Consider the following 17,113-nt stretch of genomic DNA (forward strand, 5'->3'; position numbering starts at 1 on the left):
TTGTAATTTTACTGAGGATTTCATCACTCTTCATGAGTAATTGACAGAAAATCAGGAAATATATAGAAGACTGAATACCACCATTAATCAGCTTGACCTGAGTGATGATTTTATTTATTAAAAAATTTTTTTTAATCTTTATTTATTTTTGAGAGAGAGAGAGACAGAGACAGAGTGTGAGCGGGGGAGGAACAGAGAGAGAGAAAGACACAGACTCAGAAGCAGGCTTCAGGCTCTGAGCTGTCAGCACAGAGCCCAACACGGGGCTTGAACTCACGAACCAGGAGATCATGGCCCGAGCTGAAGTTGGACACTTAACTGACTGAGCCACCCAGGCACCCCAAACTGAGTGATACTTTAGAACACTACACCTAACAACAACAGAATATACATTCAAGTATACATGAGAATGTATACTGAGAATGATTCTTTAACTCATGATGGAACTTAATTAGATATAAATAATCAAAAGATACCTGGAAAATGCCAACATATTTGGAAATAAATGCTTATATTACAAAAGAAAAGAGTTTGGAAACAATGAATGAAAATACTATATCTTGGTTAGTGTTAAAACACATTTTATCCCATTAAGTTTCTTTTTTAATTTTTTTTTTTCAACGTTTATTTATTTTTGGGACAGAGAGAGACAGAGCATGAACGGGGGAGGGGCAGAGAGAGAGGGAGACACAGAATCGGAAACAGGCTCCAGGCTCTGAGCCATCAGCCCAGAGCCCGACGCGGGGCTCGAACTCACAGACCGCGAGATCGTGACCTGGCTGAAGTCGGACGCTTAACCGACTGCGCCACCCAGGCACCCCAAAGTTTCAAGATATTATTTTCAATTATTCTCCAGATTAAATGCTCTAGGTTAACCCCTGTTTGAATGATCCTACTGCCAATCCTGCACAAAATGTACCATCCTTTTCATTATTACACCCTTCTAAATCCTATAGTGAAATTTGAATGTTATGATTATTATTATGATTATGATTTAAGGTTGTTTCTTAAGAAGAAAAAAAATAAATTAAACCCAAAGCAAGTAGAATAATAAGATGTAAATATTCATGAAATAGCAACAACTGAACAACAGAGAAATCAATGAAACAAAAAAAGTTATTTGAAAACATCAATAAATTGATAAACATCTAGGAGAACTGAACAAATAAAAAGAGAAGAAATAGCACAAATTAGCAATATCAGAAATGAAAAGGGGGCCACCACTGCAAATTTTACATTAAAAGATATAAAGGATGATTATAAATAAATTTATTAGAGTAAATTTGATAACTTAAATGAGATGGACAAATTCCTTAAAAGATACAAATTGCTAAAACAGACACAAGATGATACAGAAATTCTGAGTACCTCTATATGTTATTTAATTTTTTAAGTTTATTTACTTTGAGACCAAGAGAGACAGACAGAGAGTGGGGGAAGGGCAGACAGAGAAAGAGAGGGAGAGAGAATCCCAAGCAGCTCTGTGCTGTCAGTGCAGAGCCCAACATGGGGCTCAAATCCACAAACCATGAGATCATGACCTGAGCCAAAATCAAGAGTCAGACACTTAAGCAATTGAGCCACCCAGGCACCCCTCTATATTTATTTTAACAATTAAATTTTTAATTAAAATCTTTTGCATAAAAACTCCAAGTACAGACAACTTCACTGGTGAATTTTATTAAACATCGAAAGAAATATTAATCTTACACAAACTGTTTCAGAAAACAGAGGAAGAGGAAACATTTTCCAACTCATTTTATGAGACCAATATTACCAGTTAGAACCAAAGACACTACAACAAGAGAACAAAAATAGAGAATAGAACTCATGAACATAAATGTGAAAGTCTTTTAAAAATATTAGTAAATAAAATCCATAAATAAATATAAGAGATACTAAGTCATGACTAAATAGAGTTTATAAGAGAATGAAAAGTTGCTTCAACATTAAAAATCATCATATTTGGGGCACCTGGCTGGCTCAGTCAGTTTAGCATCTGACTTTGGCTCAGGTCATGATCTTGTGGTTCATGAGTTCAAGCCCTGCGTCAGGGTCTGGTCTGACAGCTCAGAGCCTGGAGCCTGCTTTGGGTTCTGTGTCTCCCTCTCTCTCTGCCCTTCCCCTGCTTGTGCTCAGTCTCTCTCAAAATTAAGTAAACATTAAAAAAATGTTTTAAAGTCATCATATTTATGAGATAAAGAAAAAAACCCCACTTGTGAATATCTTAGTAGGTGCAAAAAAGCACTTGAAAAAATTTCACATCTATTCATAATTGGAAAAAAAAACCCTCTATCAAATTAGAAACTGCACAATCTGATAAAGGGCAATAATAAAAAAAAATACTTCAATATCATACTAAGTGGTAAAAGATTGATCACCTTTCCCCTAAGACTGAGGAAAAAGGCAAGTGTCTTCTTTCACTGCTTTTATTCAACACTATATGAGTTGTTGACTATATGAGAAGTCATAATCAATGCAATAAGGCAAGAAAAACGAAATAAAAGGTATTTACATTGGAAAAGAGCCCAGGGAACAATGTTGTGAAAAGAGGAGGGCTTGGTGTGGCATTGCCGTTTCTAACACCTTGGGTCTCTGTGCCTTTTGCAGAACTTCCAACAGTGTTATGTTGGGACAGAACATCTGGAAGTTCACAACCTCTATGGTCTGTAGGAGCCTCTAAGAGGAGGGCCTAGGGAAGAATTTGTCATTTTTAGTGGAAAACAAGTGGTGACTGTGTACTTTGGATTGGGATTTGCTGCACTTTTTTTTTTTTTTATAGTAAGACATCAACTGCTTAAGAAATAAGGATGTTTTAATTAATCCATTAAACAGATGTGAAAAGGAGCATTTTAAGAGGTACAATCTCTTTGAAAAATGGATCAAACTCTTAAATTCAACATACTCAATATGTTTGTAAATAAACTTAAGGCATGAAAAAAAAGGAAAAGAAGTATACATGATTGTATACATAGAAAATCCTAAGAAATCTAAAATTACAAGTTACTAAAATTACAAACGACTAGAATTTAGCAAGGTCTCAGGACACAGTCAACATATAAGTGGTATGTTATACATACTGTGAACAGAAAATTGGAAAATGAAATGCAAAATAACATTTAAAGTAGCACAAAAATCATCAAATACTTTGGGGTCCAAAACTTGTACACTGAAAACTACAAGATACCACTAAGAGAAAAAATTAAAGGACTATTAAATAAACAAAGAGATATATCACATTAATGAATTAGAATATTCAATTTTGCTAAGAAACAAATTCTCTCAAAATTGATCTGTAGATTCCACACAATCCTAATCAAAATCACAGGAGGTTTTGTTGCAGAAATTGACAAGCTGATTCTCAAATTTATATGGAAATGCAAAGGACCTCAAATAGCCTAAAATTTTTTTTAAAATATGAAAGTTGAAGAACATATATTACTGATTTTAAGACATTATAAATAGCTACCATAATCAAGACACTGTGCATCAGTGAAAGCAGAGACAAATGGATCAACACAACAGTACAGAGTCTAGAAATAGATCCTCACTTTACATAGTCATTTGATTTCCACAAAGTTGGAGAAAAATAATCTTTTCAATAGATGGCTTTGGAACAAATGGATATCTATATGTAAAAAAATTAACCTCTACCTTTACCCACACATTTACAAAAATTAACTTAAGGGGGATGTGGGTGGCTTAGTCAGTTAAGCAGCCGACTTGATTTTGGCTCAGGTCATGATCTCACAGTTCATGAGTTCGGGCCCATGTTGGGCCCTGTGCTGACAGCATGGAGCCTACTTTGGATTCTCTCTCTTCCTCTCTTTGTCCCTCCCCCACTCGTGCTCTCTCTCTCTCTCAAAATAAATAGAAAGAAAGAAAGAAAGAAAGAAAGAAAGAAAGAAAGAGAAATAAAGAAATTAACTTGAAATATACCATAAACCTAAACCTAACAGCTAAAACTATAAACCTCCTAGAAGAAAAAATAGAAAAAAAAAAATCTTTAGGGAAGGAAAAGATTTCTTAGATAGGACACAAAAAGCACTAATCATGGGGCAAGAAATTGATAAATTGAACTTCACCAAAATTAAGATCTTTTGTTCTTCTAAAGATGTTTTAAAAATGAAACAGCAAGCCACAAATAGCGAGAAGATATTCAAAATACATATATCTGACAAGCACTTAAATCTGTAACATATAAGGAACTATTACAAATGAATGATAAGGCAAACAAAATATGCATCAGAAAAAAACATGCATCAGATGTGAACAGATATTTTACAAAAGATTTTACGAGTAGCCAATAAGTACAATGAAACACCTGAAAAGATTTATACTATCACTAGTCATTAAAGACATGAAATGAAAATATGAAATGCCACTACATACTCACTAGATACTCACTGATACTAAGTATCAGAGCACCTGGAGCCCTCAAACACTGCTGGTATAATATGGTACAACCATTTTGGAAAACAGTTTGGCAGTTTCCTATAAAATTAAACATAACGGGGCACCTGGGTGGCTCAATCGGTTGAGCATCCAACTTCAGCTCAGGTCATGATCTCATGGTTCATGAACCCCGCATCGGGCTCTGTGCTGATGGCTCAGAGCCTGGAGCCTGCTTTGGATTCTGTGTCTCCCTCTCTCTCTCTGCCCCTCCCCCACTTATGCTCTGTCTCTGTCTCTCAAAAATAAATAAATGTTAAAAAATTTAAAAAAATTAAAAATTAAATTAAATTAAATTAAATTAAACATATGATTGCCAAATGAAGTAGCAATTTCACTTGTAGGTATTTCCTATGAAAGAAAATGTTACGTTTACACACATACTTCTACATGAATAGCCCTAACTAGAAATAACCAAAGGCCATCAACAAGTGAATGCACAAACAAATTATAATGTATTCATACAAAAGGATATTCCTCAGCAATAAAAAGGAACAGAACCAACAATATGCACAATGTGGACATCTCACAAAAATATGCGGAAACAAGAAAGTACATATAGTATGATTCCATTTATATAAAATTCAAGAACAGCCAAAATTAATCTATAATGAAAAAAGCAAATCTGTGATTGTCTAGGGCCAGGGGTTGAGAACTAACTACAAAAGAGTATAGGGAACTTTTTGGGGGGAAATGAAAATATTATATATCTTGATAGGTGTATACATTTGTCAAAACTAATTTCCCATACACTTAAAATGGGTGCATATGAAATTATATCTTGGGGCACCTGGCCAGCTCAGTCGGTAGAGCATCCATCTGACTTTTGATCTCACGGTTCAGTTGGGTATAGAGATTACTTTGAAAAAAAAAAAAAACATCGGGGCGCCTGGGTGGCTCAGTCGGTTGAGCATCTGATTTTGATTTCGGCTCACATCATGATCCTACGGTCATGGGATCAAGCCCTGCATTGGGCTCTGCACTGAGCATGGAGCCTGCTTAAGATTCTCTCTCTCTCTCTCTCTCTCTCTCTCTCTCTGTCTCTCTCTCCTGCTACCCCTCTCCCCTACTCATGCTTTCGTTCTCTCTCTAATAAAAAAACAAAAAATAAAAAATTAATTTGTAGGTTACAAATCCCAAAGTGTTCTATATCACACCTACTATTAAAAATTTGACATTTGAGGGGCGCCTGGGTGGCGCAGTCGGTTAAGCGTCCGACTTCAGCCAGGTCACGATCTCGCGGTCCGGGAGTTCGAGCCCCCGCGAGGCTGGGCTGATGGCTCAGCCCCCATCTGGGCTGATGGCTCAGAGCCTGGAGCCTGTTTCTGATTCTGTGTCTCCCTCTCTCTCTGCCCCTCCCCCGTTCATGCTCTGTCTCTCTCTGTCCCCCAAAAAATAAAATAAACGTTGAAAAAAAATTAAAAAAAAAAAATTTGACATTTGACAGTTGGGATGCCTGGGTGGCTCAGTTGGTTAAGCATCTGACTTCAGCTCAGGTCATGATCTCATCTGTGGGTTCGAGCCCTGCTTTGGACCCTGTGCTGACAGCTCAGAGCCTGAAGCCTGTTTCAGATTCTGTGTCTCCCTCTCTCTCTGCCCCTCCCTCTGCTCATGCTCTCTCTCTCAAAAGTAAATAAACATTAAAAAGTTTTAAGTAAAATAAAATAAAATAAAAATATGACAGTTAATTGCAACTTCCTTTTCCTCTGCCAGAGCCAGAGTCACTCAGCTCTCTAATTGTTTTTCATCCGAAAAAGAAAAAAGAAAAAAAAGAGAGGCAACAGGATTTAATTTCCTGAATCTGAGAGCTTTTTTAAAAGTTATTTAGAGAGAGACAGAGACAGGATGAAAGTGGGGGAGGGTCAGAGGGAGAGAAGGAGAGAGGGAGAGAAAGAGAATCCCAAGCAGGGTCTGCACTATTAGGACAGAGCCTGATGTGGGGCTCGAATTCACGAACCATGAAATCATGACCTGAACTGAGGTAGGATGCTTAACCGACTAAGTCACCCAGGCACCCCTTGAATCTGAATGCTTTAAGGGAAAACAATGCCAACATCAAACTCAAAAACAAATGGTCTCCTCAGAGCAGGTGCTACTGGTCTTCTGTATCCTTAATAATCAAGTGACAATCAATTAAATAGCATAAATAAATTTGTTACTAAAGTAAACAAAACCCAAACACAGTGAGTTTACTTTGGGGACAATTTAATTTTCAGCAAAACAATCTTCTTTTCAATTTTCACATAAGGCACACTGCTTGGGGACAAAGGACTTAACAAGGGTTCATATTTGTAATGAATTCCAGACCTTTTGGAAACAGTGAATGTACGCTAGATAAGATACATTAATTTGTTTTTTTAATCACTCTTTGGGGTGCCTGGGTGGCTCAGTCGGTTGAACGTCTGACTCTTGATTTTGGCTCGGGTCATGATCTCATGGTTCATGGGATAGAGCCCTGTGTTGGACTTCATGCTGATATCCCAGACCCTGCTTGGGATTCTCTCTACCCCTCCCCAGCTTGTGCATGCTCTCTCTCTCTCTCTCTCTCAAAATAATAAATCGACTTTAAAAAAAAAAATCACTCTTTGTACTCAAGCCTACATTCTGTAGAACTAGTATCATCTTTCTCTGAACAACAGATTTTGATCAGGAAATCTAAAACAAGTTATCACATAACCATACTCTTGTGTGTGTGTGTGTGTGTGTGTGTGTGTGTGTAGAATAATGTTTTTATTTATTTGAAAGGTGTATGTGGTATAGAAAGATATTCTGATCACTTAAAATGGTAAATGGTTTTTTTTTGGCTGATGGGATTATAGACGTTACCAGTTTTAATAAAATTTACAAATTATTATAATTAGAAAAATACAAATACATTGTATTTGCTTTTTAAAAATGCATTGTTTTGCTTTTAAAAGGAAGAATATTTAAGGAAATTTCATTATCCATTAATGTCATTCTTTTCTTTTATACTTTGTATCTGTAGTCTCTGTCATATCCCCCATTCTAGTTACTTGGTTAACCATACTCTTAAACATCTAAATAATCTGAGATTTCTTCCTCATTAACGCATTTAGCTCCCAAGAATATTATACCACTCGTTGCAGATTTTCCTTGAGCTCTTATGTATTCTTTTGTGAAGAGGCATATAGATGCCTATGTTTAAAATGCGAGTTTCAGGTTTAGTGCCTGTTTACCAAAGAAAATGGATGCCAAGAGGATTCCAACTACTAAGCTATGAAAAGGAACAGTCAGCCAAATGGAAACACAATCACTATAGGTGTCATGAGGGTGACTTAATTCAGGAAAGAAATAAGACAGAAGACAAAATTTCTGGGAAAGATGATCACCTCCACCCTCCCCCCACAAAATCTCTACCGGTTAAAAAAAAAAGGCAGCATAGTGGAAAGAGGGGAAGGAAACTAATATTGATTTTATGTCTACAATAAATAGACATAAATAAAGTGCAAGGTACTTTAACAAACATAATCTTCTTCTCAACAACAATGATGTAGATATTAATCTCTCTGTGCCATATTCTTCATCTGAAAAATGGAGATGAGTGACGTTCCCAGTAGTCCAAGGTTCTAAAAGCCAGTGGAGCTGGGATTCAGATCTGAATATGACTACTCCCAGAGTCACTGCTTTTCCCACTCACTGTGATAGACTGCCCCCCAAACAAAGTACACTGGACTGAAATCAGAAGAAATGGAGTTTAGTCCTAACCCTGCAGCTTAACCAGCTGTGTAACCTTAGCAAAGTCACTTTACCTTTCTAGGTTTCAGTTTTCTCATCTGAAAATTCTGATTTATCACTGCTCTCTGTGGACTTCCTTTAACATTTCCTGTAGTGCATATCTGTGGTCAACAAATTTCCTCCTCTTTCATTAAAGTAAATTTATTTCACCTTCAGTTTTGGAGGTTATTTTTGCTGGATATAAAATTGTAGGTTGACAGGTTTTTGTTTTATTTTGTTTTTCTTTAGTTTAAGGTTGTTATTCTTTTTTTTATGTTCATTTATTTTTGAGAGAGACAGAGCAAGCAGAGGTAGGGGTAGAGAGAGGAGACAGAATCCCAAGCAGACTCTGTGCTGTCAGCACAGATCCCCTAATGGGGCTTGAACTCATGGAGCTGTGAGACCATGACTTGAGCTGAAACCAAGAGTCAGGTGCTTAACCAACTGAGCTACCCAGGTGCCTCTAGGTTGTTATTCTTTGGCTTGTAGTTTGTATCATTTAAAAAAATTTTTTTTTATGTTTATTTTTGAGAGAGAGAGAGAGAGAGAGAGAGAGAGATAGGGCAGGGGAGGGGCAAAGAGAGGGAGACACAGAATCTGAAGCAGGCTCCAGGCTCTGAGCTGTTAGCACAGAGCCAGACACGGGGCTCGAACTCATGAATCATGAGATTGTGACCTGAGCCAAAGTCGGATGTTCAACCAACTAAGCCACCCAGGCACTCCAGTTTGCATCATTTCTAATAAGAAGTTTGCAGCCATTCTTATGTTTAGTTCCCCTGTATGTTATGTGGCTTTTTCCCCCCTCTAGCTGCTTTTAAGATTTACTCTTTATCTTTGCTTTTCAGCAATTTAACTATGATAAACCTAAGTGTGGTCTTCTTTGCATTTATCCTACTTGAGGTTTATAGAGTTTCCTAGATTCTGAGCTGTTTTCCATCAAATACATTTTTCAGCTGACCCATTCTTTCTCTTCTCCTTTTGAGACTCTAATTACACATATGTTAGACAACTTAATATTATTATTCCACAGGTTACCTGTTCTCTGCTCATTTATTTTTTTTACTTTTTCTTGCTCTGCTTCAGCTTGAATTCTATTGACCTGTCTTCAAGTGCACTAAACATTCTATAAAACAAAGTCCAATCTGATTTTAAGCCCATCTAATAACTCTTATTTCAGATATTGTATTTTCCAGCTTCAAATTTCTATCTGGTTCTTCTAACATTTCCATCGCTCTTCTGAAATACTCCCATCTCTTCACCCATTACATTTTTTCCTATATATTATTTAATATATTTATTATAAAAATCTTGAAGTCCTTGTTGGCTAATGCCAACAGCTGGGTCATCTTTAGGTTTCCTTTTACTGACCCCATTTTTTTCTTTACTATGGTTCACATTTTCCTATTTCTTCTAGTTCCTTATAATTTTTAATCATATTCTTAGCACTGTCTATAAAAGAACAATAGAGGAAAAGATACATTTTGTATTTGTTTTGTTTTATATATTTCTGAGACTGCAAGCATTCCTCTGTGTGGTAATTAAATTGAGGGACTAATCATTCAGATTCCTCTTACAGTCAAGTTGAACTGAGGCTGGATAGCAGGTCTTATTACATGGAATTCACCTGGGATTGTTTTTAATTTTTTTTAAGTTTATTTATTTTGAGAGCATGCGTGAGTGAGGTAGGGGCAGAAGGAGAGGGAGAGAGAGAACCCCAAGCAGGCACTGCACTGTTAGCACAGAGTCTGATGCAGGGCTGGAACTCATGAACCTTGAGATCATGACCCGAGTCAAAACGAAGAGTCAGATGCTTAATTGACCGAGCCATGCAGGTGCCCCAGAATTCACCTGGGATTAGCTCAGCCTCTAACCCCCTGAGCTGCTGCTACCTCTTAAATCTTGTCAGTATTTGAGCTGGAAAGAGCTTGGCTACAGTTTCAATTATTTTTGGTTCAACTTTGGATCCAACCCTGGCAGGATATCACTGCACAAATATGTGGGATATAAAACTTCTTTATGCCTCCCCTACCTCCTGCAATGCTGCTTTCTTTTTAGTAAAAACTGGAACAGTAGAAAATTATTGGGCCAAGTGGTTTTTTTTTGCATTTTGGATTCTTCCAGATTCCAATTCACACTCCAATTCCAAGAGTCCATACCATTAACTAAGACTTGGCAGATTTCCCCTGGCCTCTGTAAAGCCTCCCCATCTATGCCAGGGCTACCTGTATCCAGACTACATGCTTGTCCTCAGGTATGAAAATTGTTATGGCTCTTTGCTCACTTTCAAAGGAATTCACTTTGGAATTCAGTTCATCAACATTTCCTTGCATCCACTACTGTTCACTGACCCCCAAGAAATATATGATTTTTATTTTGTCCAGGATTTTCTTGTTACTGTGGAAGCAAATGTTTTTCAAGTATTACTACATTCTAACTGGAAGAGGAAGTCTTCAAATGTTTTTAACGAAATAGAATGGTGAACAACAGAATAAATCAGAATACATGTACTGCATGAAGGTAAGGGTAAATATCGCTTCAGAATGTTTGTTTCAGGTATGTGTGTGTGCTATGGATTGCAAACGTATTTATTATGGTGAGGTGTGGTCAAAAAAATTAGCAAGTCTGTCTAGGGACATTAAAGTCCCTTCAGTGCAAGGCAAGGAGTTTAGAGAAAGGATATCAAGACACTAATCCCCCCCTCTTATTAATGTTTGTTTATTTTTGAGAGAGCGACAATGAGTGGGGGAGGGACAGAAAGAGGAGACAGAGGATCTGAAGCAGGCTCCAAGCCAACAGCAAAGACCCAATGCAGGGCTCAAATACACGAACCATGAGATCGTGACCTGAGCCTAAGTTGGCCACTTACCCAAAGGACACTGATCTTTAAAGAGACTTGTCTACTGCTAGCTGGATTTCAGGCACTGAAACATTTCAGAAACACAAAAGTTTTTACGTGTCAACACGGAACAAAATAAGTCCCTGGAAAAATACACAAAGCATAAATTATCACAATAGGCAGAAGGATACAATACATCCAGATATTTTAATAACCACCAGGCTTTGGTTTTTATTAAAGCCAGTTTCTGGGCCTATGTATTATAATTCAATTTGCTGCTTACCGATTGCTATTATTAGATTAAGAATGCAAAGAAAGATTCTGGAGAGAGAATGTGCTCCTTTTATATTTGGCTTCTTTAATAAAAATATTTTTAAACTCTCTTTTTTTGGAGGGAAAGAGACAAAAAGACTCTCTGAATGTAAGAAAGCTATTCTTAGGTGAACAGAAGTCACCTTTAACTCAGCATCTATGAAACAAACCAAATGTTATAAAATATAGGTAGAGGGGCTCCTGGGGGTGGCTCAGTCGGTTAAGCACCCAACTTTGGTTCAGGTCATGATCTCACATCACAGCTCATGAGTTTGAGCCCTGCATGGGCGTCTGTGCTGACAGCTCAGAGCCTGAGCCTGCTTCAGATTCTGTGGCCCCTCTCTCTCTCTCCCCCTCCCCTGCTCACGCTCTGTCTCTCTCTCAAAAGTAATAAACACTAAAATAATTAAAATAAAAAAAAACATAGGTGGAGACCATAATATTTATAAGGGAGGCATCGTAGTATAGGATACAAAGAGTGCGGCTTTACAGCTGGACACCTGGATTCAATTTTTCTTTTTTTTTTAATTTTTTTTTTTTCAACGTTTATTTATTTTTGGGACAGAGAGAGACAGAGCATGAACGGGGGGGGGGGGGGCAGAGAGAGAGGGAGACACAGAATCGGAAACAGGCTCCAGGCTCTGAGCCATCAGCCCAGAGCCCGATGCGGGGCTCGAACTCACAGACCGCGAGATCGTGACCTGGCTGAAGTCGGACGCTTAACTGACTGCGCCACCCAGGCGCCCCTGGATTCAATTTTTCTGCAACTTACTTAATGGTGTGCCTTGTACTCTTAACCCATCCAAGCTTTACTCTATAACAAGGGAATAACACTCACCTGTAGAGTTACTGCAAGGATCAAATGAGATAATATATAAAGTGTCTTAAACAAAGTAAGTGCCCAAGAACAGTTATGACACTACTGTCACAACTTATTTAAATATTATACGTATATAAGTGCCAGTACACATTCTTACCAATCTAACCTCCTGAATGTCTATTTCTATCCCTATTACAGCAACCTCAGTTCATGTCCTTATCGTTCTTCTAGAACTACCATGATGTAGTCTCCTAGATGGCCTACCTGCTTCCAGTATCCACCTCCTTCCAACACTGTTGCCAAAGTGATATTTCTAATACTTAGATATCTAAGATCAAGTCACAGTTAAGACCTTTTGGAGGAACTCCATAATTTACCAAAGGGGTTATCACAACATGCTCCCAAGGAACAATGGACTTCTAAGATCTGATATAAAAACTAAGTAACATCCCACACACTAGCTTGCAGAAATAAGTTAAATTAGCGGATAGAATTTCCTCAATATTAAGTTTTTTCCTCCACAAACACACCTGAAACATTTGATTCTTGCTACTATTTGTGGTGTTGGTCAATGCTGACAAAATGGCAAAACAAATAAACACAGGGCCAACAAAAATTTATGTAGAAACTGTGGACAAGCCAATCACGCAGCTTTTTAAAAATGTCATAGGTACACACATGTGTGCTTTTATTTTTTTACTTTTTAAAGTTATTTATTTATTCATTCATTCATTCTTTCTTTCTTGAGAGAGTGCACACACTGGAGGGGCAGAGAGAGAGGGAAAGAGAGAGAATCTCAAGCAGGCTCCACACTGTCAGCACAGAGGCCAATAAAATTCTTCATTGAATTTGCTTCAAATATTTTAAAGCAAAAGAGAAAAAAAAAATGTCAAACTGGCTTCTACCTCTCAAACTTTTACCAGCTTGTCAACTGTTCCTTGAGCAACAAATCTTCAAAGCAAGCACAAACAGGATATCAGCCTTTTATCTCACTCCTAATCAGAGGAAACAGCCTTATAGGTAACTAAAAATGATACTCAAAATAGCAAAGAAACTTAAAAAAAAACCCTAATATTACTAATAATAGACAATATAAACTTCTCAACAGTTATTGTGCCTAACTGCAAAACAAGCAATAGGATTCTTCAAAAAATAAATTTAATGCCTTAATAGTTCAATCAACTCTCTTAAGACCTCTGTCATGGTGATTTTCTGAAGTTTTTGGTTTTGTTTTGTTTTGTTTTGTTTTTTAGCTATTTTCTTTTTTCAATCGGGCTTCACACCCAGCACGGAGCCCAATTCAGGGCCTGAACTCACGACCCTGAGCTCAAGACTCAAGCTGAGATCAAGAGTCAGACACTTAACTGACCGAGCCACCCAGGTGCCCCTTCCTGAGTTTTTTTTTTTTAATGAAAGGATGAAAAATGACAGTTGACTTAATGCAGATTATATTCAGATGTTGAGGCACAAGTCAAAGAATTAGAATAATGCTAACTTCGTGACTGTGTTAAATGGCTGGTTATCCACACTTCAAAAAACTTCCAAATGACTACAATTCTTCGCCGTTCACTGAATCTAATGGGTACTGATGGAGATTTTACTTAACAAAGCTGCGTAACCCTAGGAACTACTCTCATAACTAACTCAATGGTGTTACTGACTGAATGTGTCCCCTCCCCAAATTCCTATGTTGCAGCCCTAATCCTCAATGGGATGGTATTGGAGATGAGGCCTTTGGGAGGTCATGAGGATGAAGTACTCATGAATGGGATGAGTGCCCTTATAAGAAGAAACATAAGAGAGATAGATGATCTCTCTCTCCACCATGGGAGGATACAACAAGACAGCCATCTGTAAACCAGGAAGAGAGCCCTCACCAGGAACCCAACTGGATGGCACCTTGATATTGGACTTCGCAGCCTCTAGAACTGTGAGAAATAAATTTTTGTTAAGCCACCCAGTCGATGGTATTTTTGTTATAGCAGCCTAAGCTGACTAGACAAAGGGTAATTCCAACTTCAAAACATACCTCTTATCCTGACCACTCACCACCTTCATTGCTACCACACCAATCCACGTCATCATTTCTCCCTCTCTTGTTTTCTGATTTCTACTCATTTTTCACATCTCCTGTCCATCTTATCTAAGGTAAGGCTTCTTTTGGGGCGCCTGGGTATCTCAGTCACTTAAGCATCCATCTTCGGCTCAGGTCATGATCTTGTGGTTCTTAGGTTCAAACCCCGCGTCAGCTCTCTGCTGTCAGTGCAGAGACTGTTTCAGATCCTATGCCCCTCCATCCCTACCCCAGTTGTGTGTGCGCTCTCTCTCTCTCTCTCAAAATTAACATTAAAAAAAATAAAAATAAGGCTTCTTCCCCCACATATTTTTCTATGCCTTCACTCTGCTATGTTTTCTCCATAGAGCTAATCATTTACCTGAAATTCCATTATTTGTTTGTTCACTTATTGTTTGTCTTCCTGACTGGAACATAAGATTGTTCATGACTATATTCCCAGCACCTAGAAGAGTGTGCCCCATACAGTAATCCCTCAATAAATATTTGCTGAATTAATGACTAAACCCTAAATATAAGAATGTACAAAGAGGATGGGAATGCAAGCTGGTGCAGCCACTCTGGAAAACAGTATGGAGGTTCCTCAAGAAACTAAAAATAGAACTACCCTACAACCCAGCAATTGCACTACTAGACATTTATCCAAGGGATACAGGTGTGATGTTTCAAAGGGACACATGCACCCCCATGTTTATAGCAGCACTATCAACAATAGCCAAAGTATGGAAAGAGCCCAAATGTCCATCGATGGATGAATGGATAAAGAAGATGTGGTATATATATACAATGGAGTATTTCTCGGCAATCAAAAAGAATGAAATCTTGCCATTTGCTACTACGTGGATGGAACTGGAGGGTATTATACTAAGTGAAATTAGTCAGTCAGAGAAAGACAAATATCATATGACTTCACTCCTATTAGAACTTTAAGAGACAAAACAGATGAACCTAAGGGAAGGGAAACAAAAATAATATAAAAACAGGGAGGGGGACAAAACACAAGAGACTCATAAATATGGAGAACAAACTGAGGGTTAGGGGAGGGGGAATGGGAGGGGGGATGGGCTAAATGGGTAAGGGGCACTAAGGAATCTACTCCTAAAATCACTGTTGCACTATATGCTAACTAATTTGGATGTAAATTTAAAAAATAAAAAATAAAATTTAAAAAAAAGGATGTAAAAAGAGGAAAGGTTTATGAAAATCAGCAATGCCTGTTACTTTAAGAGTTTCTAATGATTTGAAGTTGCCCCATTTGTAGGAGGGGAAAACATGTTAAAATACTTTAAGGATAAATGAGTAACACCAAAACAGCTTATTTAAAATGATAACAAGCACCACAATAATCAGGTCCTTTTTATATATTTATGATTTGTTGGGCACTATACACATCTCATTTAATCCTCACAACAATCTCTGGAGGAAGATATTTTGATTTTCTAGGTGAGAAAATTGAGGCTTAGCAGGGTTAGATAATTTTTTTTAAAGTAGGCTCCACACCCAAAGTGGGGCTTGAACTTATGACCCTGAGATCAAGAGTCCAATGCTTTACTGACTGAGCCAGCCAAGCATCCCAGGGTTAGATAACATTTTTAAATGTTTATTTATTTGAGAGAGAGAGCGAGCACAGGAGAGAGGCAGAGAGAGAGAGAGAGAGAGAGAGAGAGAGAGAGAGAGAGAGAAAGAGAGAGAAAATCACAAGCAGGCTTCGTGCTGTCAGCACAGAGCCTGATTCAGGGTCCAATCCCACAAACCATGACCTGAGCCAAAACCAAGAGTAGGAAGCTCTACCGACTGAGCCACCCAGGCACCCTGGGTTGAATAACTTTTTAGGGTCATATACATTACATTATTAAGTGGAAAAACTGGAATTTGAACTCTAAAACTCTTGTTCTTATTAGCAAATAGCATATTACCTTCAAGATAAAGACATTTTGATAAGGGACATATCTAAAGTCAGAGGTCTCCAAACTCTGATTTGAAACTCCTATGAAAAAAAATGATTTATGTATATTTATACATTAGACACAACTATAATAATATGCATATTATAAAATGAAAAATTTTAAAGCACGAGATATATTTTTTAATTAAAAAATTTTTTTTAACATTTATTCATTTATGAGAGTCAGAGAGCACAGGCAGGGTAGGGACAGAGAGAGAGGGAGACACAGAAATGAAGCAGGCTCCAGGCTCCGAGCTATCAGCACAGAGCCTGACACAGGGCTCAAACTCACAGACCGTGAGATCATGACCTGAGCCAAAGTCGGACGCTTAACCGACTGAGCCACCCAGGTGCCCCGAGATATACTTTTTAAAATTTTTTAATGTTTATTTTATTTTTGAGAGAGAGAATGAGCAGGGGAGACAGAGACAGAATCTGAAGCAGGCTCCAGGCTCTGAGCTGTCAGCACAGAGCCCAACGCGGGGCTCGAACCCACAAACCGTGAGATCATGCATGACCTGAGCTGAGTTGGTCGGTTAACCAACTGAGCCACCCAAGCACCCTAAAGCATGAGATATTGTTAAAAATAATTTTATTTTATTAGCTTTGTTAAAAATTAACTATATAGATGGAGGACAAAAGAACCATTTCATTCTTACTAAAGTATTATAAATTGTAAATATTTTATGTAAAAGCAATGTGATTGTACATGATTTTTTTTCTTGAAACAATGACTCAAATATCTAGTTCTAAATTCAGCATATTTTCTGCTTGATTCTAAGTGTGTTATGGGCTGGATTGTGTCTCTCCCCCATCCCCTCCCTCATTCATGTGTTGAAGTCCCAACCCCCAGTATCTCAGAATATGACTGCATTTGGAGACAGTCTTTCAAAATGTAATCAAGTTAAAATAAAATCACTAGAGTGGGCCCTAATCCAA

General features: G+C 37.8%; 1 protein-coding gene across 5 annotated transcripts in view; it reads right to left on the minus strand.

Moving 5' to 3' along the window:
* DENND2C (DENN domain containing 2C) overlaps nt 1-17,113 on the minus strand; it is a 91,111-nt gene that overhangs the window by 49,748 nt on the left and 24,250 nt on the right. The window contains exon 1 of one of the 5 annotated variants that reach the window (XM_045478732.1): nt 11,054-11,122. The exons of the other annotated variants lie outside the window; for them this stretch is intronic. The gene's annotated coding sequence lies outside the window, so the exon portion shown is untranslated. Of the gene's footprint in view, nt 1-11,053; nt 11,123-17,113 lie in introns of those variants that run through there. 5 annotated transcript variants of the gene reach the window in all.

The sequence above is a fragment of the Leopardus geoffroyi genome, chromosome C1 (assembly GCF_018350155.1).
Source record: "Leopardus geoffroyi isolate Oge1 chromosome C1, O.geoffroyi_Oge1_pat1.0, whole genome shotgun sequence".
Taxonomy (NCBI): Eukaryota; Metazoa; Chordata; class Mammalia; order Carnivora; family Felidae; genus Leopardus; species Leopardus geoffroyi.